Source organism: Ctenocephalides felis, unplaced genomic scaffold (genome assembly GCF_003426905.1).
Source record: "Ctenocephalides felis isolate EL2017-DRISC unplaced genomic scaffold, ASM342690v1 CF-g0.4_SCAFFOLD_01886, whole genome shotgun sequence".
Lineage (NCBI taxonomy): Eukaryota > Metazoa > Arthropoda > Insecta > Siphonaptera > Pulicidae > Ctenocephalides > Ctenocephalides felis.
This window is the reverse complement of record NW_020538040.1, coordinates 90,851,857-90,879,723: the sequence shown is the minus strand read 5'-3', so window position 1 is coordinate 90,879,723 and position 27,867 is coordinate 90,851,857. Positions and strand designations below refer to the sequence as shown.

Below are 27,867 nucleotides of genomic sequence, written 5' to 3'. Positions count from 1 at the left end.
TTCAATCGATTTTTACAGAGTTCTTTGAAATTGAATCTTTTTGAAAAAAATAAATTATTGGTACGGGAAGTTCCAGCAATTTGCTTTAAGGCACACGGTGCCATGCACCACTTGATAAACAGTTTAAGATGTCTACATTTTCACCATGTTTATAAAAAAAACTGTTAATGTTTTGTTTGTTTAAAAAATTGCTGATGCATATCTTAATCTCGATATCACTGAACACTACTTTTTTTATTATATAACAAAACTTTTTTTCGGAAAAAAATGCATTTTGGGTTTTTTGTGGCTAAGTGGTCACAGCATGCAGTTAAATTTATATTACTTGATAAACAGTTTAAGATGTCTACATTTTCACCATGTTTATAAAAAAAACTGTTAATGTTTTGTTTGTTTAAAAAATTGCTGATGCATATCTTAATCTCGATATCACTGAACACTACTTTTTTTATTATATAACAAAACTTTTTTTCGGAAAAAAATGCATTTTGGGTTTTTTGTGGCTAAGTGGTCACAGCATTCACCACTCTTAAAGATACAGGTTCGATACCCATCTTAGTCAGCATTATGTTGAGCAGTAGTGATATCGGTTTTCACTCGGAAATAAATAAATGGCAATATGCTTTACCTAAATATAGCCCTTCGCAGGCATCAAATTAAAAATAATCAGTATTAGGAAAATTGTATTATTAAAATAGAGATAGGCTTTAGAAGGGGTTGTCTTCTAAAAAGCTGTGTAGGTAAGAAATATCATCACAAAAGCTGTTGAAACTGTTAATTTTTGATTGCTGTTCAAAAACGGCAAATTAAGATTTAAAAAACCCGAAAATCAAAAAATTATAAAGAATAAAATAATATCTTTGACTAATGACGTAAATGGTAACGCGCTGCCTCGTGTGGACGAGAAGTCTCGCGTTCAAGGCCCCGCTTTGGAAACCTGGTATCGTGCAGCAGCAATGTCCACTTTCACTTAAATATATAGATCAAAAATATGTTTCCAATTTAAAATAGCCCGTTAGGGTGAAATGGCAATCGAAAACATCTTACACTATTCTTCTCTGAGTCGAGTTGGAGGCAAATCATAAATCGATTTGCATAAGCTTCATTCAGTGAAAAAAGTAGATGAAACTAGTTTGATAATAACGTAGTTTTACTCAATTATATGTAAAATCAATAATAACTAAACATTAACTTTTAATAAAAAGATCGCAAGTGTATAAAACTAATACAACCGACCAAAGCAAGCACCAATTAGACTGGTGTCGTTAATTTCCATTTTCATTCATTATTAGCAGTCGTTCTACTGACAGACATTTGCATAAATACACATTACAGAATTATCGCATCTTAAATACTCTAATTAGACAAATAACGACATAACAGCAATACACTGTCAAGCTAACAGATTTTATGAGTGATGATTATGTTTGTTTGCAAATTTGATATCCGTTCCCCAGACTGAGTGACACCAAATGCGATAACGTCATTACACAGCAATCGTAAATTAGCGGAATAATCTCTTTAATTAGTATTTACGCGTGTCGCGTTTGTTTGTTTGCGCGATGCAATGGGATGTATTGCGATGTGTGCTGACTGACATTTGTTTATGCCCGTATGGATCTCGTGCTCGGTCGGCCTTGGTAGGCAGGCGCTTTTTGAAATTCTTGTCATTCCATATGTGGTTTCCTATTTTATATTAACACGACAAACCACACTTTTTTGTTAACTTTTATTTCTATTCTGTTCTGTCAACAATTCAAATTCTGCTCCACTTTTAATTCGTTTCTCTCTTCTAAAATTGTTTTCAACATCCCATAGGGCACAGGGTATGTTATATTAATCGTCTAAGAATCTAAATTGAAAATTTTTGCATATCTTTACCTTTCAGAAGTTTCGGAGCATTTTGGCATACCTAAGAAAAAATTGATGCGTGTGCGTGGGAATATATGTATGCGTGTATACAATTTTTTGTCGACGTTTTCGGGAGCACTGCTCAACCGATTTGAATCATTCAAACAGCACTCGATTCCTACTTATGGGGATTAGTGCTGATTGTTTTGTGGCAGATGTCAGTGCAGCTGTTTCGTAGATACGAAGCAAAGAATGCAAAAAATAAAAATGATGTTTTTGAGAGAACAAAGCACCCGATTGGAATGATTCAGAAAGCATTCAATTCGTAATAATAAAAAGAAGTGGTGATAAGTTTTTGGCAAAGACAAGTCCAGACCTTGTAGAGATTAGGAGCTAAAAGTGTAAAATATCAGTTATTGCAGTTATTGAAAGAAAAAAGCATCCGATTCGAATGATTTGAAAAAACATTTGGCTTGTGAAGAAACGATTTTGGGAAAGGCAATTTTTTTTTTAATTCAAAATTACATTATAATAAATACGAATAATAAAAGATACAGTATTTATAATAATCTATTTGAAAACATTTAAAATTCCTCGAATATTTTATTACGGTATGGTAAGTTCTAGCAATTTGCCCATGCATTGCTAGTTATCTTCTAACTTCTAATTCTTCACCTCCTACCTTTCTTTATTGTGTCATTTTAATTTTAACAATACAACACGCCAAATCAAATTCTATTTAATTTCAATTCAACTATTTTTTAATTTCTATGAATGACAGGATTCGATCTAAAAATCCCTGTTGTGTGAGTCGAACACGCTACTGAGTGAGCTATGCATTGCACGCCTTGAAAATAATAATTTTCAATTACAGAAAAACCTTTCTTTTTCAAGAAAGAAAACGACCCTGTCCTGGTGTAATGGTTATTATGAACTAGCAGTCCCATCTCGATCCTGCCGGGGAGAGGGTCAGCTTGATGTCAAGCAATAGAGACATGAGTTTCCACTCGTAAATATAGAAAGTAATATGTTTCCAATTAAAAAACCCTTACCCGGAATTGCTGCATAAACAAAAATTCATAACTTTTGCAGAAATTGTTATAATAAAATTCATTGCATGAGATAAGACATGAACAAGCATTTTCTAGATTCTTATAAGATTCATATTGAACACATAAAATTAACTCTGAGCTGAGCTTTCACATTTCGTGGAAGAATTTAAAAACCACGCATTGGTTTTTACACCTCATTTTTATGGTTGCATACTGCTATATAATGTATTTTTCTCGAACATAAAATCATTAATAAAAAAAATGAAATTACAATTTAAGACTTTGATCTTTATTCATTGGGTGAAAAATTCTGTATGAAATAGATACAATTTTAAATTATTATTATCGTTAACTAGAATTCTGATTTTTACTTTAAAAATTTACTTTGGCCGTTTTAATGGGCCTATGGAGTGCAAAACGGTTAAAATTTTCACATACATATTTAAAAATACAAAAATTTCAGATTTACAAAAATTTCAATATCAAAAAATATGCAATAAAGAAGTTACACGTTTTCAAACATGAATATAATTGAAATTTATCAAAAATTCCAGAACAAGTATTGTTTTCCTGAATATTTGCTGCTCTGTTTTGAAATTTACTAGTTCCAAGTACTATTTTCATGGCTAACTATAGTTAGTATTTTTATTAAATCGAATTATTAACTAATTTTTGTCAATGTGTCAAGAATTACAAGCAATATGCCACACTCCACCACTTTTCACATCACTAGCTTATCCATAGCGTGTGCTATTTTGATCTTATATTACATGCGATAAATATTAAATTCCGAGTTTTTCGACATTTTGTGCAAGTAAGACTGTTTAATAACATGTCGCACATGGAATAGAAAATAGAATTCAAGAAATAAAAATTACCCATGTGCTCGAACGAAAAGTAATACCACTTCGCCGAATAGGAATATTATATGATCATGGACGTCAGGCCGAATGCAATGAGACGTGAGATGAATATGAAACCATTCAGTCGCGTGGCTAAATTTATATACGAAAATACGTAGAAATTTAATGCATATCTGCATAGAATATTTGCATTTAAGCATTGCAGAAAATAGAGAAAGTAAAGGTGCGGTTCTATAGATAAACTGTTCACATTATATATTAATTTCGCCTAAAAAAGCGCCCCCTCAACAGATTACAACACTTACAATATACCTAAACATAATTATTTATTCTAATTTGAATTACTTTTATATATTTATTTATTTTATTTTGTTTATTAACTTCCTGAAGAATAAGTTTGTTTTCCCGAAAAAATCCGATTTGCTAATTTTAAATTTTCTCGACGTTTCAAGTCATTCTGAATTCAGTGAGACCAATTTTGGAAAAAGTCTGTGTGTATGTGAGACCATTTTTGACCATTTGCCGCCGTTTGATCAAAAACTGCTGGACCGAACTGGCGGAATAGTGTAAAATTTTTCGTCCACATTTAAGGCCACAATCACGAATCGATTTTAAAAATTCAAAAACTTCCAAATTTATTGGTTGAAAATTGCCGGACTTCATATTTGAATCTTGAAAAAAAAAGTTGACCATTTTGATGGAATTTTGTATAAACATAAATTTTGTTAACTTAAATAACATACTAAAATATTGTAGGCTTACGATAAGCGGTTGAATTTGAAAATTCATCAAAGTTTAAAATTTCGCCAGGAGCCTTAGCAATTCTAATTAGAATCCATACTGAAGCATTTGTACGTTCCGTGGGGTGTTTCGTAAAAGCTACTGATTATAGTTTACTCCCACAGTTAAATGAAATACATTTTTAGAGCCCAAAATGGATAAAATAAAATGTGTTAAACTAATTTAATTTATACAATACGTTTTAAGATAGCAATTGAAAATCGCATTTAATGAAAGCGAAAACTTTATTTCAAAATAAACAACAAACATTTTACCTAAATAGCTAATTCTAACTCTAATTCATGTTGATAAATTCGATGTACACGTATCCGAAAGTTCACTTAACTTGCCTTATTAGGTCCTTAAGAGCAAAATGCCACTTACAACTAGTTTATTTTTAATTAGCAATTTATATTTACCTTTAACAATTTATCAAAGTTCAAATGGCTCACTACTGGGTAACTTTTCAGAATTTATATTTGATAACTCTCATATATCCTCCAAATTACTGAATATCTTCTTTGTTGTAATGAAAAAAATTATATTTATTTCACAAATACTTATTATAAAACTTGAATGTATTATTCGCTCGCAATATAAATTATTGTAATTAACAAAAAATCAAAAATTCAATTTTCAAAAAACTCTACATTTCACAATCTCGTAATCATTTTGACATGCCTTATAATTAGAAAAAATGGATTTATGCATATTATATATGTACATACGATTATACGTTGGGATACTATTCATCTTACGAATTTCGACGGAAACACATAAGAACATTCCTATTAACGAAGAAAGAAGTCTTTTTGGTCTAAATTAATAAAATCTTGAGGCTATAACATTGTAACATAAAAGAGAGTCATAAATGAGGACAAGTTTGTGGGGACGAATGCTAGAAATCTACATAAGTAATGACATAAAATTCCTATTGTAGAAATTGGGAAGAACAATACAGTCGTCAAATTAAAAATAAAATGACATTGGTCAATAATATCAATATATTGATCGATACCAATGGTACAATTATGAATATATAATAAAGAAATAAATGAGAAATTAATATCCTTCCTTGCAATGTATCCTGTCCCTTGCAGACCCTCAGATATCAATCCTTCCTTCCTTCCAAAAAATTATTTTCCTTGAACTCGATTCAAACAAATCCCAGGTCAGAAACTGATTGGACAAAAAAGTAATGGAATGCCGCTTAAATCTTCAAAACAGACCAATCAAAAAAATAATATAAAAATATATAAAACTCTGTAAATCAGTAATAACTCAAACTTCATCTAAGTAACAAGTGATATCTTGAACTTCATCTAAGCAACAAGTAATATTAACTCAACTCTATAAATCTTAACAACATATTATTTTACTTAAATTTACAATAATTAAAACTATCTATCATTCTTTTAATCGGTCTGATATAGCCATCCAATTATATCTGGTCCTTCGACAATATAAACAAAGTGTAATTTAATAGAGTTCCGCAGCATCTCGGTGGATCACAAGCTTCTATTTATCTATCATCTTTTTAATCTATCGATTGTCATAACAAATATAATTACTTATAAAATCTAAATTTAGAAATCGGGAATTTCAAAAATATATAACTTTTTTTTCGATTCACTGCCAAATAACATGGCACAATATATAATATGTAAGCAGATTGTTAAAATAATTTCAAAGCGCTGGATTTTCGCACAATGAAGATAAACTTGGTTATTTTCATATAACGGCACATCGGGTATGTTTACATCAAATTCAAGGATGTTTGCTACGCAATATATGTATTGTATTTATGTAATAAGATCTTTTAATACTGTGAAAAGAGCGTTATAGAGCCTGCAAGGTAGTGACGAGTAATGAGATATTTTTCCGCTAGGATTATTGATATTAGTTGTCTTATGTGTTGTCTATAGTGTATAAAAGGTAACAAGTCTTATGATTACTTGAGGCAAAACGTTAGATAGACCTTGAAATAATTATCTAACTACAAAACAATATTCAATCTCATGTCTTAAGTCATGTAATCCTCTATGAAACATAAGACAAACTAGTGCTGCATGGCATCGTGCCTAAATGCAAATTGCGGAAACTTCGCCCTACCCTAATGATTAATGATAAATACTGAAACTTTCATTATTCGTATTTTATAAACAAAATATAAGAGATTATAAATTGGACGACAACGTTAATATATGTTTACATAAAAAGTAAATAAATAAAGCTTAACCAAGAGATGTTAGAATGAAAAACCTGATCTCATATTTCTAAGAATTATATAAACTGAATAGCATAATAAATTATTTATTTCAAGTATATAAATAAACTTTAGAATTTTAGCTAGAATTCAAATTCGAATCAATTTCTATGTTTAAACACAAATATTTATTGGAAAGTTTTTTTTATTAATCTTAGAATCAAATTATTTTTTTGCCTTAACCAAATACTAATCGTTTCTTCACTGTCAACACAATTCCAATCGGTTGATCCGTGCGTCCGAAATCGTGGACAAAAAATTGCATCTACACAATGCAGGCACACACATCCTTTTTTTCTAATTATGTATCGCAAAGAAACCATTGAGAAGCAAATATTTTCATTTTCGATTTTTAGACGATTACTATAACTTGCCCTACGGAAATTTAATAATTAAAAAGTGATCTTGTAGGGCTAACAGTCTATCTATAAATTATATATAATCGACTCATATCAACAGCTAACGATAGTGCAACTTTAATTCGATTTTTTTAATAAATTTTTCATTACCATGTATCATTTTCGCTTTTGTAATAATTCATTTAATTTTTCTTCATCAAACTGGATCCTATAACTCTAGGATCTAATAAACCAGGAAATAAAGAAACATTTATAAAATTCATTTCTGCCCGAATAATCTGAAAAGAAATATTTCTTGATATTACAAAAATATTATGATTTTCCTATATTTTATTTATTTCATTTATTGTGTGAAAAAATAATGTATAAGAATTTCGGTAGCATTGGCCGAGGAATTTAAAAAAAAAATGGAACAACCAGAATTGCAAAATTAAATAATTTTTAGATTAAAACAAATTGGTACAAAAGACCGTATAACAAATAATATAACTAATCATTCAAGATAATGTATGTATTAATAAGACAACTTTTTATGATATTTATTGAAGGAAATAAATTATAGAATTATCCAACATGAATGTTAATTTCAATATCTATTTGTGCAAGGTTGGCAATGAATTAGTTTAAACGCTTACGTTCGATTGCATTATGAGTATAACGTGGTAATTTTAAATTAGATTCCAAATTACATACATATAAAATTCAATTAGTGCAGAAATTAAAACCTAATGACTTAAATTTACGTAAATTGTAAGCCGATTCAATATTGAATCGCATATTAACTTCGACACAATTTTCTAGCGATGCCCATTTACATCTCTTCCGGAATGTTAATAGACAGAACTTGAGCATTAAAAATGAAATTGTAAACTTTAGTGGTTCATGGCATCGTGCCTTAAGACAAATTGCTGGAACTTGCCGCACAGTAATAAAATATTCGAGAAATTTCATATCTTTTTGAATAGATTATTATAAATAACTTTCATTATTCGTATTTTATATACTGAAAATAAGAGCTTATAAATTGAACAACAGCGTTTATATATATTAACAAATAAATAAAACTTAATCAAGCTGAATTAGAATAAAACACCCTATCTCATAGTAATTACTAGAAATTATATGAACTTATTTGCAAAGCTAATATTAATTATTAGAATATAGGTGAGCTTTAGAAATTTAATTTTAGAATTAAAATTAAAATTAAAAACATAATCTATATTTAAATAAAAAATATTTTTTGAAAATTAAAAAAAAATTTTTTTTTTGAATTTTGAAACAACAACAAAAATATTTTCCTTCCCCAAAAACTAATCGTTTCTTCACACTGTCAACATAAGCAAAATGTTTTCTGAATCATTCGAATCGGTCAAAATTGCTCTCTATCCTCAAAAACTACAATTTTTTAGCAACTTTTGCTCTGTATTTTCGAAACGGGTGAACCTGTTATTGCCAAAAACCACGTCTCCCTACTAATAGGAATCGAATATTTTTTGAATCATTCTAATCGGTTGATTCGTGCGCCCGAAATCGTAGACAAAAATTGTATCCATCCATAAATACACACACACACACACACACATACATTTTTTCTAAGGCCAAAATGTTCAGGAGGCTTGAAACGTAAAGATATGCAAAATTTTCATTTTCGATTTTTGATCTATTACTATAACTTACCCTATTGGAACTTAAAAATATACAAAGATACAAAGAATATACGTCAATTAATTCAATTCAATTTACACATAAAGCCAATTTTAATTTTTAATTTACAATTTCATTAACTATCATGGCTTCAATGACTTGTTTCTATACCCAATATATAATTATAAATATTACTTCATCAGTTTTAATAACTTTTCTCTTATTCCGGTTTCATCCGATGTACTACATGGAAATTTTAGCATATTGATTTCACATATTTCTATTTAGAATATTAAATTGACTTTTTCGCAGCAGTGTCCCGAAGGACCATCTTCAATTGCAAACATATATTTGACCTACATTTTCAAGTAAAAATGGATACTACACTACTTTTATCATATTTGGTAATATTCCACATACTAATACACAATGTAATATAATTAGATATAATTTAATATGATTAGATCAGAATAATACATTTTAAGAAGTAAATACAAGGCAGAAATTGATGTTGGGTTGTCATATTTAGGTTAAAAAAATATTTATAACACGTTGTAATATTTAGCGGGTATGAATGGTATCTGAAATACTTTTTTCTAGTACTTCTAGTGCTATTATATTTCAGACAAAAAAAATTTACTTCGATCCTCGAGAATTTACGCTTTTTTGTCAATGCACAAAAGTTTTGAATATTACTATCAACATACAAAAATTAGATGAAATCATTCATGGTTTTTACTTATGTATTTTTGATTGCTGAATAAGACAGAGTTAAAAACCACAAAAAAAAGAAAAAAAAATTAAAATAAATTGCATAGCAAACTATCACAATGTTTGTTTTATTATCCTGAATGTATCTCTCTTTTGTTGTAATATACTTTAAAATGTTAAAATGGTTTAACAAGATGATCTATATTAACCAATTATTTGTAAAGCCTTAATATAAGCTTTTATTAATAACAATTTATTACGATAGTTATTAACTATTGCCTGAAGAGATTTTGTTGTTCGTCCCCCAAGGTTTCTATTTAATCGTTCTGAATCATATTTTATCTGAATTTTATTGGAGAAGCCTTTTCAAAGAAATAATATTCCTATCTAAAAATGATACCGTATAAAGAAAACTGACAATTTTATAAAATAATTGCAAATTAGTATAAAATATGTTTATAAATAACGTTTATTTGAAAAGATATTTTAAACGAGTCAAAATTAATTTTTTACATCTAGTTTTGCGGAATATAAAAAATAATTCGCCGTATACCTTTTGCAGGTATACTGCGACCTCCGAGGTATTGAAATGTGTTATCTTTAAAATGTATACAAATTCTAAGATTAAAAAAACTCAAGATCCAGCGTTAAAACACGTAAATTCCAACGCAACGTAAATTCAATAGAAAACGCAGAAGCGCAGACTTTGGAAACATTAAGCATGCGAAGCAAATATTCATAAAAGTCATATTTGGAAATATTATATAGCGCAGGTTAATTTCTTTATTTATCTTCAATTGTTTCTTAAATTAAATTCATTAATAAAAAGAAAAAAAAAATAATGCTATATGTATCGCTGATAGAAATTTTGAAAGTCTCGCTAAAGATATATGCTCTTGTTTATACAATATAATTTCACTATTATATATATTATATATATAGTCAAGTAAATATTATTATTTTATGTGGTATAAAAATGAACAATGGTCTTTTATAATTAATATATTTTTTCAGGTCAATATCATCATTATTAAAATATTACTCTTTGAACTCACATAATATAAAAGATTATTCATCACTTAAGAAATCAATAGTGCAAAGGTTTTTTGTCACTAAAATAAATTTTGTATCACCTTAATTTCTTGAGAAATATTAATAAACATGATATGCTAATTCATCCGCTCGGAAATAAAAGAATATCGCGAAGCTGAATTAATTGAATTAAAGAAATTGCGCATTTAACACAAAGGTAAGTGCTTTTATAACTTTTTCGCTACATTTACATTTTTTAATTTAGTTCGCAAATTCTCAAAGGAAAAGCCATCGATGTGTGTCCAGTAAAAGAGTCGCATGTGCGCAATTTACATGCAAAATATATTTGCATCAAATGTAGTATTCAAATCAATTAAGGAAAGTTTTGTTATCAGTTCTTTCGGCATTTAAACACGTTTTACAAAATTGTGTGTGTGATAAGATTATTACTGTAATTATATACATATTTTTAACGTTTTAAAATTTAACTATAAACTTATTTCAATCCTATTAATATGCATTTTTGATATACCAAGTTAGTAGATAATTGCTAGCTTATTTTTCTTTTGTATTGAAATTTTATACCGCATAATGTACAGATAAGGCAATTACAATTTTAGAATTAAAATCAATCATATAGCCAGTGAGTATAGATATTATATTATTATTATTTTAAATATTTAGAGTGTTTTTCATTTTATGGAAAAAATTGGTCATATTTCAACACGATTTATGTTTAGAATCAGGATGCAATTTTAATTTTTTTTTTCAGTTTGCTAGGTAATGCTTACTTATAATAAAACAGCTTATTCAAAACTAATTTCTTTAATTATTATTAATTAATTATTGGTTATTAGTATGTATAAAAAAATTCAAGTTTTTATCATTAACTTAGTACCCACAATTAGTTTTTTTTATTACATAGAGTCCGCCACTGATATCTCAAAAACAAGTGAAGTTAAGAAATTGTTGACAACAATATTTGAAAATAGAGGGAAAAAGATGTATAACCACCCATTACCTTGATTCTTAAGACGTTGATATCGGAAATAAATGGCAATGTTTAAAAACCTCTAACAAAAGTATTTTCTTTCGTTAGTTTTTTTGGTTGTGAGCACTGTTGTTTAGTTTACGATACCTTAATATAATTTTTAAATCTACGTTTTATAAGATGTATTGTTATTTCTAAGTTATATTCAACCGTTTTTGTTATATAATCTCTATAAAAGCATACACGTGGATGAGGTAGAAAGAATCAACTAATTGAACCTTTACCATGGCAAAGGTGTAAACAATAAAAAATAGTAAATAAAAGGGTAAATTCAATTTAAATTTAAATAAATAGTTATTCCAAAGTAGCTATTATTCCGCCAAGTTTGGCCCATTTTACATTGCCTATGAGGTAAAAAGTCCTAATGACAAATTTTTGAAAAACAAAAAAAAAAAACATTTCTGCAATGATGAATCGCTGAACACAGTCAAATAGTTGTTTGGTTGATATGTGTTATTTGTTGTAATATAATTGGTTTGTCTTTCATAATATAATTGCTGAAAGTCATATTGTACCTTTAGGGTAGGTGCCCCGCCCTATCATATATACTAGATTATATTCATAATTATTACAATATTAAAAATGCTGAGAATAATATTAATATTACTTTAATTATGATATGTAATCTCCATACCAAATTATGTTTAGTTTTACTGGATTTGAAAAATATTTGGGCAAGATTTAATAAATATATATTTATTATATATATTAAGATGCTGCTAAAAGATATATGCAATAAAAATCCTACTCTACAGAATCTGATAATCGCAAAATATGATAATATTGTGCAGTGATATATTGAAATATAACAACAATTTTTTTTGTCTACATGCTCTAATATACAAAACAATAATATAATAATTTACAGTCTAACACATAATCTGATATTGGGATAAATCACTCTGAAACATCATTATAAATCCTACCAACATCATTTGAAAAAGCATTTAGAAAGATACAAAAACGTACGAGAAGGTTGCGGACCACTGCATTCATAGTCATAGTCAAAAAGTTAAATTATTTCTGAGAATATGACATTTAAATCATCAAAATATGATAGTTAATTTAATGTAATTTTTTGTACTATTATATTATTTAATTATTTATTATTATTACCTATTATTATTCTTATTTATTACTATTTTTATGTTGTTATCTTTATTTATTCATATTTAGTTTATCTTAGCATAGCAGCTCATGGAATGTAATTACGGTTCTGTGTATAATAATAAATAAATAAAAAAATATAACATTTATACTGACTCATTACGTTACTCAGTTTTATAATTTTGATTTATTAATTATCTTCAGAGTTATTTCTTGGATAAAACATATGTTGTTACATATGTTTTCAAATATCTTTTATTATTTTATCTTATTTATGTAATTTAATTAAATCGCTACATTCTGTATTATGGTATTTTGTGTCTTTAAGAGCATTACGAATTATATTATATTGTAATTTATCCATATTATATGTGTAATTGTATTTCTAAGTCCACTTGGAACTATTCTGTTCCTATCCTATTCTATTCTGCTATATCTTTGAAAAAAAAAAAAAAAAACATATTTCACATAAATTGAAAATTATAATAAAATGTATCTAGACAAGTCTTGATTTAATAAATTAATTATCAGTTTACATTTGTAAACATTACTTACTGGAAAGTAAGAAGAGAATCAAGGTTTAACACTTTGGGGACGGCTGTCCACCTCAGTGGACAAACATACTCTGTGAGGCACAGGCTATTTTATAAACAATGACTCAGTTTGCATCGAAAAGTTGAATAAATTCCATATAGCAGTGATAAACAGTATTGTATTTTGGTAATAATTTTAAGTTATCTTAGTAGTATTTTTAGCCTTTTTTTTTGCTATATGGTCTTTTTTTAATATTTAAAACGACCGAGCGCTCTTAAATATGGCAAAACGACTGGTAAATTTTGTGAATTAAGCAGTAGTGAAGATGAGTTTCAAATAGACATTCATGCAGACAAATTTTACGAAATTATTATTCGCACCGAAGATAGTGATGAATGTGATGATGATATTATCCAACCAACAAAAAGTTCTTGTTCGACAAATTAAATGAAGAGCAGAAAGACATTAGCGAATGTGCCGATTCTCCTTCAATAATCGAGTTTGACATACATCAACAAACACCCCGACTACAAATACCAAACAATATAAGACATCCAATAGATTATTTTACTTTATATTTTACAAATGAATTAGACAAGATAATAGAAAAAACAAACCATTATGGCAGCACAAAAATGAACGAATATACTAACTAATCAGTGGCATATTCTAAATGCGAGAGAAAGAAAAAGGAATTGTATTGTCTGTTCTGACAGAAAAGCACCATGAGAAAGGCGGCAAACAACATTTTATTGTAAAACATGTCAAAATCAACCAGCTATGCATTTTGGAAATGGTTTTGAACGTCACCATTCTTTATAAAATGATCAAAAATAAATTAATCCTTCATGATGACAAGTCCTTCAATGACCACACATTTTTATCAAACAAATTGAATAAGATACACAATGAAATCAAGTTTACAGCCGGTTCAGTAGATTGTTTTGAAATCGGTGCCGTCCCGTTAGTGTTAAGTTATTATACATACTTTTGAAAGTAAAAGTAATTTATATGAAAATAGACAATAAGAGAGCTTGGAAGCTAGGGATTATTGTAACAGGGTAAGCAGTAACAAGCGTTTTTCAATAGGATATTAAATGATATTGATTTTTTTTTCTCGATTGGTCATGTAAACCGTCCTGCATAATATTTACATAGCTATTGTGCCACAGGCTGACGCAATATACAGAGCTGTGCAGGTGCGTCATTTTAACATATAATATAAAATTTATTATTATCTACAGCAATACCAAAATTAAGGATTGCTAATTTGTAGAATACAACAAAATTGTATTAGAAGTAAGAAGGAAAAAAGAAGTTTTGCAAGATGAGAAGAACATATTGAGAAACAAGAAGAATAATGAAAAAATCAGTAGAAAGAAAATTGAATGGAAGATTAGGATATAAAAAGAGATAGTATACATATAATGTATAAGAAATATATATGTAAGAATTGTATAAAATATGATGAAATATAATATGCATAATGTAGGTGGCTAAAAATGCTGTAAAGCGGAGGCCAATTAATCAAAAATTAAAAAAAAAAATCTTAATTTGCTTCAAATTTATCAATATTTGATAATGTATAAGCAATTTTGTGATTACTAAATTGTTTAAATAGTTATCTTCATTAATGTAAAAAAAATTACACCTGGGGTTAGTTAAAATTAAAACATACAACAATTATATACAAACTCAAGTGAGATTATTGGGCAGTGTGTAGTTTGTGAAGTATGGGCACATGTAAATTATATTACAGGAGACACTATGTATTTTATGTGTATCAATCATAGTTTATGATGATTTATGACAAGAATTACTTAGAAACAAGACAATTTTTTAGAAATAAGTAAATAATAAATTATCAGTGTCATATGAAATACTGTCATATTTTGTCGGTACTACTCGCCTCTGTAGATGTCACAACTAGCCCCAAAGACGAGGTAAGGGTGCGTCCATTAATCACGTGAGGCTTTTAGAGGGAAGGATGGTTTGACAAAAAATCACGAAAAATCACGTGGGGGTGGGATGAATCTAGAAAGATATCATGTGTATTTATTTTTTACCTAAATTTTCAAAAAAAATAAGAATTTTCGTGAATTCGAAAAATTACTTCCTAAAATTTTACGTAACTAAAAATCGATCACGTGATTAATGAACGCCTCTTAAGTTGTGACACCGTACTTTTGTTCGAAAATGGTTAAATGTGAAACAATGAACATTTACGGAATTATTAATTTCCCGTAGGGCAAGTTATAGTAATCGCAAAAAAATCGAAAATGAAATTTTGTATCTTTACGTTTCGGAGGTTTCTGAACATTTTGGCATACCTTAGAAAAATTGGATATATGTGTGTGTGTGTGTGTGTGTGTGTGTATGTGCGTGTTGTGTGTGTGTTCGGATACAAATTTTCGTCGACGATTTCGGGAATACGAATGAAGCGATTTGAATAATTCAAAAAATATTCGATTCGTATTGATAAGGAGACATGCTGATTAGTTTTTGGCGAAGGCAGGTCTAACCGTTCGAAAGATACGGGGCTAAAAGTGCCAAAAATGGTAACTTAGTTTTTGAGAGAACGGAACGTCCGATTTTAATAATTCAAAAAACATTTTATTGACAAGATAAAGAACCGATTAAACTTGGAAAGTCAGGCCCAACGGTTATGGACTCTCAATAAAAATAAGATAAAAAAATGTCATTTGACGGTCAAAAATGTTTATTGGACATATGTACATCAAATTATCAGATATTTTATAGAGATTTTAATAATGTGTACACATTTTGTGTACATTTTTTTTGGGTTTCGTATCCGTATACGGTACGGGAAGTTCCAGCAATTTGCCTTAAGGCACGATGCCATGCACCCCACTAGTTTTTTATTGGATTTGGTAGAGGAATAGTTATAGCATCTACTCATCGTTATTTCGTAGAAATATAATCAGTGGATTTCAAGATATATTAATTAAAAATAACTGTCACAACAGCCTCTGGCTTCCCCATAGGCCCTGCTCTAAGACAAGGTATTGCGTTAAGTTAACCTCAAATTTAGGGAAAATGCCTGTGCATATCATAGTGCCCTATGGTATAAATAAAGCTAATTTTGATATAGTGGCTTGAAATACATTCACTAGAACAGTAGGAATATTTACATATTTATATTAGTATTGTTATATGAACAAAATGTAATATTTTACATGTGGTATGGTAAATTGATGTCTCTTCTGCCAGCGAACAAGATAAACATGCAATCAGAAAGCATTGTTTTGAAACAATCGGCTAGTCAGATGATTCGCAACGATAGTGAAGATTTCATGTTTAAATAAATAGTGAACACATCGAACTTTGCACGACGTGAAGCAGATTCAATCATTTCTATTAATAAATAGTAAACAACGTGCAAATGATATACACATTTGAACCTCGCAATGTTAAATTCGGTTCGAGTTCTGTGTATGATTTTTTGCATGCAAATAAAATTTATTTTAGAAACTCAATGTAAGCATGCAAAACAAACACGAACATTACTTTATAGCATGCACTAAAAGAAGTCGGTCAAGTGGGTTAGGTCAAATAACATTATATTTTCGCAATTGGAATCGATTCGCTGTATACACAAGGGCACTCCTAATTTAACACATATTTGAACTGAACTTATCACAAACACCGAGTCACACATGATAAATAAAATTATTCCAATGTGCGGCAAGAATAAACATCTACATACCTTTGTGGTATTTTCTCAGCGTCTTTAACGACGGCACATGAATTAGAAAATACTCGAGATTTATGGTAGAAACACACACAATATCGGTCGGATAGAATGTCAATTAAATTCACTGACTTTCAACACAATTTAACACAATATTCTTCGGCGCGTTGCCCTGCCACAAACCGCTGTCACAGCAACAAAACTCATCACACTGATACCTCGTTGCCTCAACATGTAACACTGCGCAGCGGACGATGGCGAAGACTGAGCCGGCTGCCTGCTTTGCCGACGGTCGGCGATTCGCTCTTGCGACACTACTCTAGATGGAGCGACGAATAAAGCACAACGTACGAAGAACGTTAACACAAAACGAAGAACTTAACCTAATATGCAGGAGAGCTAGGGGCCGGTGGTAATAGATTTTTTTAAAGGGGGTATTCTAGTGTACAATTTCAAAATTTCTCAGAACAGACTTTTTCAGTCCTGTTGCCACGATTTCTCGAGTTCTACTCGACCGATTCACTTAAAATGTTCAGAGAGTCTTGTTTATAGACCTATCTGTAGCCCAAAATAGCATCATCCCCAAATTCAAATTTTTACTATTTTTAAAAAATTCGAGAAACTCAAAAAAACAGTAAAAAAACACTTTTTTTTTCAAACAGTCGCCAATTTGTACTCATCGCTAGTTCGGGCGATTGCGACATCATTGTAGATTAATAATCTTTTTATTTCTTTTATTTCGGATGGCTAGAAGGGCTGAAATCATGGCAAGGCTGACGTGCCAATTGTTTGAGACGCCCCACTTCATCAGCTACCAGGTTTTTCAATTTTCAACTTTTTTTTTAACTTCCCGAAGGAGAAGTTTATGTTTTTATCAAAAAATACGAAATGCTAATTTTATGTTTTCTCGACGTTTCAAGCCATTCTGAATCGAATGAGACCAAATTTGAAAAAAGTATGTGTGTGTACGTGTATGTGAACAGATTTTTTGCCGTAAATCGACGTTTTCTCGAAAACGGCTGGACTGATGTCAAAAATTTAAAAGCCACTCGATGTATCTCGATGAGGACTATTGTTTGTCAATTTTGTGCGACGATCGGCCAAACCGTTTCTTTGTGAAAAAAATTTCGTCTACGTTTTAGCCCGCAATTCTAAATCGATTTTATAAATTCAAAAACCGTTCGAAAGATATTGATTGGGAATCGTTTTTGGTAGAGATCGGCCGAGCCGTTTTTTGTAATAAAGTTTAAAAAAAAAATGGCGATTTTTATGATTATTTTTTTGAGGATAGATACCATAGTCTTCTAGATCATACTAAAATATTACGGTCCTACGACAACTGGTTTAGCTTTAAAAATTCGTCAAAGTTTGCCAAAATTAGTATGGTCTTTTTGGCATTTGTCAAAATTAGAACTTTCATCGACGTTTGCTCGAAAACGCCTGAACCGATTTCAGATATTTAAAAAGCATTTGTATCTCAATGAGGATTATCGTTTCTCAGTTTTGTGCGACGATCGGCCGAGCCGTTTCTTTGTAATTTGGAAAAAAGTGTTAAACTTTTCGTCTTTATTTAAGCTCATACTACCGAATCGATTTTGAAAAATCAAAAACTGTTCGAAAGATATTAGTTGGGAATGATACTGATTATTTTCTGGTGAAAATCTACCGAGTCGTTTTCTTGTAATTAACTGCTGAAAAAAAAAAATTTAAGCCGATTTGTATGGAACATTTTTTTGAGATATTAATCATGGTCTTATAGAACTTACTGAAATATTACGGCTTTGCGGCAAGTAGTTTAATTTAAAAAAATCATCAAAATTTGAGAAAACGAGTTGTTTTTTGACGTTTGTTAAAATTAAAATTAGACGATTTACTTGGTATAACGATAGAGTACTGGGTCTTAATGAACATACTAAACCATTAAAATCCTACGGAAACTGGTTCAATTATAAAAATTGTTCATTTTTTAAAAATTTGCTTTTAGAAAATACTCCGAGTTAACGTGTTCGTTCCTTTTCAATTATGTATAATAACTCGGAATACTTTTAATCACTCATAAATTAATTTATATTTCATTGATTAAGTCGATTATTTACACATATAAGAAAGTTCATGTAACTTGCCTCAAGGCAAATTACCAATACCAACTAGTATTTTTTTTAATTTATATAACTTGAAATTTACTGATTACACTGTGCGACAAAATTGGCACTTTTATATTTTCCTCAAACTTTTATTTTAGAACTACTTATAATTGCACACAGTCTCTCAAAAACTCCAATGTTTTGAACATTTAACTACGTATCTCTGAAACGGCTGGATCTGCCTGCTTAAAACTAATCACCACTTCTTCTCATCATTGCGATTTGAATGTTTTTTAGATAATTTAAATCAGATGCTGCGTTCACTCAAAAACTTGATTACTATTTTTTAACTGTGCGCCCGAAAACATGGACGAAAATTTGTATCCATACATACATACATACACACATATCCATTTTTTCTAAGGTACGCCAAAATGATCTTTCGAAACGTGAAGATATGCAAAAATTTTCCATTTCGATTTTTTGGATCATTACAATAACTTAACCTACGGAAAGTTAGCATAAAATTAATAACATGTGATACTAGTTTCAGCAATAAATAATGAAATCAAATGCTAAATAATAATAGATATATTTAATTTGTAAATGGACATCGGTAATAATGTTGTGGGTTAATTAGTGGGTTGTAATTGGTTATTCCGTCAGCATAATACATGAATAAAACTACTGTTTATTTTATGATATATATTCATACACATATCTACATTTTATCACCCTCATCTTTATTGCTAGATTAACTATTTATAATAATCTACAGGTATTTACATGACATGACATTTATTACTCTCGATTAGGATTAGGCAGAAGTTGCTGATCAATTATTGACCTCACAGATTTTCTTTTTTTTTCTTTATTAATAATTAGCAATCATGATATATAAATTCTATGAGCTAATGTGTGACGTCAATACAACAAATAAAAATAAAATAAAATATTTAAAATACAAACAATGAAAAGCAGAGCAAAAGATGCAAAACAAAGTTTATAAGTTAATACAAATAATATAAATTATAAGCAAATAAAGAAAATAAGAGAGGAATAGCAGACAAAGATTACTTGGTCAGGTCAGCAGGCCAATTTCTCTTAAGCCTCCGGCTTATATAATAATAATTTTAATATAATATAATAATAATTACATTATATCATATTTCAAACAATTTTACTAAATCATTTTAATTTCACTTAAGGCATTTATTTCATATTTTTTACAGTTACAGTTACAGTTTTATTTTTGACTTCAAACATTGGTTATTCGAATAGCTTCTTGTCATCAGATAATTCCAGTCTTGTGTTTCTATCACGGATCTCCTTACTGCAAAAACGTCAATAATTTGCATAAATGTTTTGTATGTAAATTTTTATGAAATTTTTATTTAATTAATCTTCGATATTTGTCTAGTTTTACATACTTGACATTATTTCAATGCATATAAACCGTTACATTATATAATTTTATGCCAATAAAACCAGTATAATTTTAAACAATTTACCAATAACAATAATTATTATAACAAAATATATATGCGCAGAAATATTTAGTTTTTGTAAACAATTTTTTGTGTTTTATATTACGAATTCCAATATCGTTATTTTTCTTTTTTTGAATTCTTTTCTCAAAAGATCTAACAAGTGCATCCAAATATTCTTATATTGGTAATTTGTCTCCAAAACCTTAATATTTTAGAATATATAAATTAAATACATAAAAAGTGTGCTATACGAGTATATCATGAAAATCGTGTTCTTTTCTTTATTATTTTTAGTACTTTATGTGCCTTTATTATTAGTACTTTATGTGAATGATTTTACTTCATATGGGAGACTGGGTACGGTTGTACCACCCTATATCAGCAATAGTTTTGTTAATTCACCAGTTAGCTGGAGAAAAGTAAATTAAATGGTAATTTGAATATTTATCTACGTGGAAATACTAAAATAATGTCCTTAAATACGACGGATTGTTCATAAAATCAAATCATACAAGAAAAGGGCGAGAGTCACAACCCTCTAAGCCCCCATGGACGGTTGTGACATGCATAAAAATAGGTTAAGAAACAGTAGATTAAAATATCAAAATAACTTTTGTTGTCAGAAACGACTTTCTTAGCAGAAATATATATTACAACACAGCATAATTATTTAAAGAAAGATTATGAATTTAATATAACAATATATAACAAAATATAATTTTTTTAAACAAAGGTAATAAGATATCTTGTAAAACCTTTTTTCTTATATCGAATTTTCATTGACCTTTTTCTTTCGCATTTCGAATTAGTTAAGATAAAATCGTATTTATCTGTTACTCTAAACCCGAAAAAAAAACAAGAAATACATGTCACAACTGTACTTACAAAATTTGCCACAACCGTACCCAACGCACACCTTTGGAGCTAAATCATCATTATGATCGAGCTCAGTTATCATCGTAAAAATTAACTACTAATGTTCAACTTATAGCAAAATGACAAATAAAGTAGTCTTCCTCCTCTTGGACCCTAACTCAAAATCGGTATAGTTTAGCTGTTACGGCGACTGTCACTACCCTACCCTGGCACAACCGTACCCAGTCTCCCCTACTTCAATTGATTAACTTGGTTGTGATATAAGATCTTGAAATTTGAAAATTTTAAAATCTTCATTGTAGCTTTGTGTATTCATGAATGACAAGTTAACGTACGGCAAGGTTAAAAATTTATTGTATATCCCAAAAATCAGAATATGTGACATATTATTTAATACACGACAAGGACTACTCAATTACTACTAATTATTTTTACATCATGTATGAACTATAGCACAGTACATTGCATAATAATTTTCTTAACTCAGTGTGCGAAACAGAATACGAATTTTTTACTCTTTATTATATAATTAGTTGTAAAAATGAACTTATAGTTTTCGGCTAGTCAGTTTGACAACTTTTGTCTATTTTGTATTGTAAATGTGAAAGACTTCTTTGTTACGTGAAGAATGACTTCCAACTTGACATTGAATTTCTTAACCGGTGTTACATCACGAAGCGCACATATTGACTCAGTTCTTTGACTTTAAATGTCTAAGATCACTTGCAGAAATAGTAGTCAATGATCTTGATTGCAATTATAAAAGTTCTTGTTGAAAATTTCACTCCATTTTTGTTATTTTGCATTCTGTTCGTAGTAACAGATATAAAATCCTGAAATATTCTAAAGCACACATGCCTACAGTAATAAATAGTTTTCGGTCAAAAAATCGCAATTAAAATTAAAAAGAGTGCGCGTAAGGTTCACACGCGATTGAAGAAAAACTTATTTGTTACTGTACAAGATGGCGTTTAAGTAAAAATAAATACATCATATAACAATTTAAAATAATGCTTATTAGTAATATGGTAACACTCGTGATGCACGCATTTATTAGTGTCAACCATTATACACATTTATATAATGATAAGTTAGTATTATAATATCATTGAAAATATGTATAATATTTAAAAATAATAATGTAATTAAAGTCATACTTCAAATATGACATGATCGGTTTGTCATTATAATTTGCAATTTAGAAATGAACCTACATTAGAAAAATTCTATAATATCGTTCACACAATGGATTATGTTAAACAACGCTTAAACAAATATTGTTTTTGTATCATGTAATGGTGTTTGAAGAAGTTCATGAAATTAAAATTAACATACATTCACTGACTGCTTGCATTTTTTTACTTTTTTGCTGGCGATATAATCTCATTCTTTGAACAGCTGTAATATGTCTTGTCAAAAAAAAAAAATTCCATTTTAATAACTGCAAAGATTTATAGAAACTACGAATAATATAGAAATAATTTTTAATCAATAATAAACTTACGTTTAGTAAACTTATTATTATCAAGGAACAGGGTAAAATACTCTTCTGATTCAGGCATTTTTCATTAAATCAAGATTTGTACTAAGATGTAACTTTAACGTTTATTTATCTATGCCGAATTCCTTGTGGATATCAGTACACATACAACGTTGGTGCCGGTACGCATACAACGACATGTCTCTATTCATATACACGACGGCTAATCACAATCGACCCGTATAAAAATGATATCATCGAGAGCGAATGACAAATCATTGGCACTCAACTCGGCCGTAACGCACATCCGTTATGGCATTTGTACGGATTTACACCCTAGTCGCGCCTAAAGAAGTTTTACTTCAAAAATATATATTTTTTTCAATTCGAAAACATATATTTTAATATAAAAAAATGTGGTTTGATACATAAATCTACCCTTGGGTAGGTATTATATATTATAAAAAATATATAGGAATAGCGGCGATAAGCCCACTTCGATAAAGTTTTTCATTACTTTAAAATGAATATAAAACAGAAATTGATATTTCTGCTAAAAGTCCATCGCAAATTATTTTCTTATTAAAGTTACTTTTATCCTCGTGTCAACGGAGTCGCGAGTCCAATGTCTCGCTCTATGAAAAATATAGATCAACTAGCTGTAAGTGGAATTCTGTCTTAAGGCAATTAGGGCATCGTGCCTTAAGGCAAATTGCTGAAACTTCCCGTACCAAAAATTATTATTTTTTTTAAAACGATTAACATTTTTGAAAAAAAATTACTTCGAAAAAATTGGATTTTTGAGAAACTATAAATTTGACAAAAAATTACTTTTTTTCGAAAAAAAAATTTTTTTTGAAAAAAAAAAAAAAATTTTTTTTGAAAGAAAATTTTTTTTTTCAAAACAAAAAATTTTTTTGAAAAAAAAAATGTTTTCTTCATTTTGACATATTTTGGAAATTCTGAACTTTTTTTCAAAGCAATCGTACTGCTTGATCTGCATAGAGACGAAATGTCAAAGCGCGCAAGTGCCGCGCCGCTGTCTAACGCATAAGCATTGGTACGGAACTCATAGAAATGTAAAAAAAAATTATACTTATCGTTAAAATCTCTATAAAATATCTGATAATTTGATGTGCATATGTCTAATGATCATTTTTAACCGCCGAATAGCATTTTTTTTTACTTTTTTCATTAGATCTCCAAAACCGCTAGACCTGCCTTCATGAAAATTTGATCAATTATTCATCTTGTCAATACAAGTAAAATGTTTTTTGAATTATTCAAATCGGACGCTCCGTTCTCTTAAAAACTGAGTTACCGTTTTCGGCACTTTTTGCCCCGTATCTTCGGAACGGCTAGACCTGCCTTCGCCAAAAACTAATCAGCACGTCTCCTTATCAATACGAATCGAATGTTTTTTGAATTATTCAAATCCGTTGATCCGTGTTCCCGAAATCGTCGACGAAAATTTGTATCCGCACATACATACACACACGTACATACATACACACACACATACACACACACACACACACACACATACATACATCCATTTTTTCTAAGGTATGCCAAAATGTTCAGAAACCTCTGAAACGTAAACATATATAAAAATTTTCATTTTCGATTTTTTTGCGATTACTATAACTTGCCCTACGGGAAGTTAAAAATATGTTTTCAATTGAAAATAAGCCTATTTTCGCGCACTGCGGTGTGAAATGGGAATGTAAAACCCCTCAGACTATTCTTCCCTGAATCGAATTGGAGTTTAACTCAGCTCAAAGACCTGCCCTAGAGCAGTACCACCCATTTATTATATATATGCTGATAAATCTGATTATAACGACTTGCAGTTTAATTCATTTTTGGGTGGTTTCCTTAGAAATCTTAAAAATTATTAAAAGCCTTATATCGGAAAATAATCTACAAATACACATAATAAGATTGAATGATACTTTGCTCGAAAAAGTCCTTGAAGCAACTGAATATAATAACAATACTAATTTCAAAAATAAACTTTATTATAAACCAGCATTGTCAGTTTTCAAGCGATAATTTTTACTTCATATTGTTAAATATTAAAAAATTGAGTAGAATTTAAATAATGAACCAAAGTACATTAGTATACCGAATATGAGAGTGATCTAGAATATAAAGGTGATCTAGAGTGTAGAATGTCTAGTATGTAATTTTTAATGATTTTTTCAAAAACCCACTCAATAGGTTCCAAAAAAAGTTGTCTGTTTTGGGTACGCAACATTTGTTTTCAAAATAGCTCCTACCAATACAGACATACAGACTTTTTTGTGGACCTGTATTATTATTAAGTTGTTTTCAATTACTATTATCATCATTAATATTTACTCATTTTTTCTTACTTACTTTGAAATTGTATGAAGTAATAAATATTTCATCTATGAAAAACATATAATCAGAGGAAATTATAAAACAAATAATTTAAATTATAAAAATATAAAAAAATGTCTAATCAGGATGAGTTTATTTTTAAATAATATTGTTTATTGAGTTGAACTTGATTTAATTTTTCAGTCATAACACCAAATACTAAAGTTATCCATAATTCATGAAACAACAACGTACGTAAAAACCAATTTACGCTTCTGGTTTTATATATCAAATCAAACGGAATTCTAAATGTACACGTGTTCTATTAAGCCGACGTTGATATAAAAATTTTAAGCCCACATTCGGTACATATATTATGGAGAAAAAATTATTAAGATCGCGAAAGAATTCTCAATATTCTGTCAGCCGTTTAAGACACGTAATAAAATATACTTACTAAAACTGCCTTTTGGTGGCAAATCAAAATTTTATATACACGAATGTAATAATTTTTTTTTATTCACAAATATTGATTTTGTAAAAAAATGATTGTCAAAACTGGCTACCTTATTTCTTGCATACATTTCATGCTACAATTTCATTAAAAGATAAATTGAATTTTAAGCCAAAATAACACCAGATATAAAAATGTAATGTAATAAAAATGTTGGGTCATTTACTTCGTAGCATAGCATAAAACCTGTTTATGAGACATTAAAAGCATTTCCAATGCAATGTACATTATATTCTTCATAATCAATGTTTACCATATAATTTTATTAATTTTCCATATTAAATCATCCTGTTTTTTTTTTCATTTAAGACTGAAACTGAAGATAAATTAATAGTCGATATATAAAAAGTTTAGTATGGTAGAATATATAGTAGGTGTATTGATTTCTTTCTTTATTAACTATAGAAATTTCTTTAATTTTGTGAAGACACGCACATTTATCATGATGCAACTCCAAAATGCGTAATATATAATTTATGTTTGTGTAGAGTTCAAATATTTATACAGATTTACCTGCGAAACATCGAGTTGTACTTTTCACTTTTTATATGTAATGTGTAAACAGTCTTACGTGAGTAAAATGTTATATTTAAATAAATAGTTGAAATATCATTTAGTATCAAAATTTACAAAGATTACAATTTTACAAAAAAGTGCGTATCATTATATATATATATATATATATATATATATATATGTTGGATCTTTTATGTTATGTTACCCATAAATAAATTCAAATTGCATTTCACAGTTTCGTGTCTCCTTAGAAATTTTTAGTCCATGGCATCTAGGAAGCTTATGAGCCAAATAAACTAGTAAGAAATCTAGAATTACAATTTGATCAACATTGTGAAATTTTTTTCAGATAAGACAACAAATGTGATTTAAACTATTTCCAGACTTCTTCTTCTCTTCAAAGTACTTTAACACTACACTTTTTATTTCTACTGCACAATAGTACAATTTAACAAATTTTTCAAATAGAAACTTATTTGTTACTGTACAAGATGGCAATTAAGTAAAAATAAATACATTATATAACAATTTTGAATAATGTTTATTAGTAATATGGTAACACTCGTGTAGCACATATTTATTAGTGTCAACCATTATACACATTTATATAATGATAAATTATAAATTATATATTTATAATAGCATTAAAAATATGTATAATATTTAAAAGCAATAATGTAATTGAAGTCATACTTCAAATATGACTTGATCGATTTAATTTGTTTTATTATTCTCAAGGAACAGAGTAAAATATTATTCTGATACAGGCATTTTTCATTAAATCAATATTTGTACTTCGATGTAACTTTAAAATATTCATTTATCTATGCCAATTTCCTTGTTGATATCGGTACCCATACAACGTTGATGCCGGTATGCATACAACGATCGATCTCTATTCACATACACGACGACTAATCACAATCGACCCGTATAGAAATGATATCATAGAGAGCGAATGACGAATCATTGGCACTCGACTCGGCCGTAACGCACTTCCATTGCATTTGGCTCTCATCACTTTGAGAAGCTGCATCCCATGATATAGTTCTTTTACATTTTTTTCCTATTGGCGGTTCCATTTTTATATTGGCAGGTCAAAAATCACAGTTATCCTAAAAAATGAATAATTGTTTTGTGTAATGTTCCGTATATAGTTTTAATTAGGTTTGAGTAGTGTAATTAATTAGGTGTAAATGGCATTTTGCCTTAACGCAAGTTGCAGGAACTTTCCACCGTGTGTAAATAATAATAAAGTTACAATGAATAAGAAATTAATATATTGTGAGTGATTTTAAAGTTAAAAACTATTGCAGATTATTCAGTTTTGCACAAATTTTTCAAACATACTAGTTATAATTGACAAATAATTTAAGTGCTATACATTATGGAAAGAAAAAGGAACACGCACCTGATAGAGCAGGATGGGGCACAAAGGTCCAATTGTGAATAAACAACTCTATTATAAAAACCAAACCAATTAACAACATATCAAACAAATAACTTCCTGTATATGTTCAGTAAAACTCCTTCAGTAAAACTTTTTCACGCGGGGTAAAATAGGACGGCCAAACAGGTTCAATGGTTTATTTCCAAATT

At 29.0% G+C, this 27,867-nt stretch overlaps 1 protein-coding gene across 2 annotated transcripts in view; it reads right to left on the bottom strand.

The window, feature by feature from the left end:
* LOC113378001 (beta-arrestin-1) overlaps positions 1 to 17,174 on the bottom strand; it is a gene marked incomplete at its 3' end in the record, with an annotated part of 290,018 nt that extends 272,844 nt beyond the window's left edge. For both annotated transcript variants that reach the window (XM_026618488.1, XM_026618489.1), the window contains 1 exon segment: positions 16,978 to 17,174.
* Between the last annotated feature and the right edge of the window lie 10,693 nt (positions 17,175 to 27,867).